This window comes from Limulus polyphemus, unplaced genomic scaffold (genome assembly GCF_000517525.1).
Source record: "Limulus polyphemus unplaced genomic scaffold, Limulus_polyphemus-2.1.2 Scaffold4139, whole genome shotgun sequence".
Taxonomy (NCBI): Eukaryota; Metazoa; Arthropoda; class Merostomata; order Xiphosura; family Limulidae; genus Limulus; species Limulus polyphemus.
In genome coordinates this window covers 28347-30457 of record NW_013669749.1, presented here as the reverse complement: position 1 = coordinate 30457, position 2111 = coordinate 28347, and the positions used below count along the sequence as shown (strand labels likewise).

General features: G+C 34.5%; 1 protein-coding gene across 1 annotated transcript in view; it reads right to left on the bottom strand.

The window, feature by feature from the left end:
• LOC106470651 (cyclin-dependent kinase inhibitor 1B-like) overlaps window positions 1–2111 on the bottom strand; it is a 40251-nt gene that overhangs the window by 28742 nt on the left and 9398 nt on the right. The gene's annotated exons all lie outside the window — the stretch shown is intronic.

The window sequence follows — 2111 nt, the reverse complement described above, 5'->3', positions numbered from 1 at the left end:
CTGCCCCTGTAAATAGTATTTAAGACAGTCTGCCCCTGTAAATAGTATTTAAGACAGTCTGCCCCTGTAAATAGTATTTAAGACAGTCTGCCTCTGTAAATAGTATTTAAGACAGTCTGCCTCTGTAAATAGTATTTAAGACAGTCTGCCCCTGTAAATAGTATTTAAGACAGTCTGCCTCTGTAAATAGTATTTAAGACAGTCTGCCCCTGTAAATAGTATTTAAGACAGTCTGCCTGTGTAAATAGTATTTAAGACAGTCTGCCTCTGTAGGTAGTACTTAAAACAGTCTACCCCTTAAATAGTATTTTAGACAATTTGCTCCTATAAGCAGTATTTAAGACAGTCAGGTTCTATTCGTAGTACTTAATGTAGTTTGCCTCTATAAATAGTACTTAACACAGCTGCCTCTAAAAGTAGTACTTAAGACAGTTTGCCTATATACGTAGCACTTAAGACATTCTGCCTCTATAAATAGTGTATAATGACAGCCTGACTCTAAGTCGTATTTGAGACAGTCTGCCTCTGTAGGTAGTACATAAAACAGTCTGCCCCTTAAATAGTATTTAAGACTGTCTTCCCCTATAAGCAGTATTTAAAACAGTTTGCCTATATCTGTAACATTTAAGAGAGTCTGCCTATATCTGTAACATTTGAGACAGTCTGCCTATATCTGTAACATTTGAGACAGTCTGCCTCTGTAGGTAATATTTAAGACAGTCTGCCTGTATAAGTACTATTTAAGACAGTCTGCCCCTATAAGTACTATTTAAGAAAGTCTGCCCCTATAAGTACTATTTAAGAAAGTCTGCCCCTATAAGTACTATTTAAGACAGTCTGCCCCTATAAGTACTATTTAAGACAGTCTGCCCCTATAAGAACTATTTAAGACAGCCTGCCCCTATAAGTACTATTTAAGACAGTCTGCTCCTATAAATAGTATTTAAGACAGTCTGCTCCAATAAGTAGTATTTAAGACAGTCTGCTCCTATAAGTAGTATTTAAGACAATCTGCTCCTATAAGTAGTATTTAAGACAGTCTGCTCCTATAAGTAGTATTTAAGACAATCTGCTCCTATAAGTAGTATTTAAGACAGCCTGCCCCAATAAATAGTATTTAAGACAGTTTGCCTATATCTGTAACATTTGAGACAGTCTGCCCCTATAAATAGTATTTAAGACAGTCTGCCTCTATACCTAGTATTTAAGACAGTCTGCCTCTATACCTAGTATTTAAGACAGTCTGCCTATATCTGTAACATTTGAGACAGTCTGCCCCTATAAATAGTATTTAAGACAGTCTGCCTCTATACCTAGTATTTAAGACAGTCTGCCTCTATACCTAGTATTTAAGACAGTCTGCCTCTGTAGGTAGTATTTAATACAGTCTGTCCCTATAAATAGTATTTAATACAGTCTGTCCCTATAAATAGTATTTAAGACGATCTGTCCCTATAAATAGTATTTAAAACGATCTGCCCCTATTAATAGTATTTAAGACTATCTGCCTCTACGTTGTATTTAATACAGTTTGCCTCTTCAAGTAATATTTAAAACAGTTTGCCTCTTCAAGTAGTACTTAAAACAGTTTGCCTCTTCAAGTAGTACTTAAGACAGTTTGCCTATACACGTCTGTTTCTATGGATCTGTTACGTCAACAGCTTGACAGAACTGCTTCACGATATTTTATTCAAGAAAAAATATCTTATCAGACAGGCTGGGCTATAACCTTCAAAATCTTCTCAATTTCAAACTTTATAATATAGATGCTAGCGAATAGCGTTATCACACTTTTGCGGCTCCTAGCTCACTTGGGACTGTAATAAAAATATCGTTTACACTGGATTTATCCCGATTCATTACAAATTTTGAGGAAAAACGTTAACAAAAAAATAATAAATTCAATGATTATTGGTTAACAACTATCGTTTTAACTGCAAATATCGGTCTATTATATGGTCGAGAAAAATTACAATAGGAATTTACAAGAGGATTAGGTCCACACCTCATTAATTCTAAATTAAACAAGAAATAGGTCCACACCTCATTAATTCTAAATTAAACAAGAAATAGGTCCACACCTCATTAATTGTAAATTAAACAAGAAATAG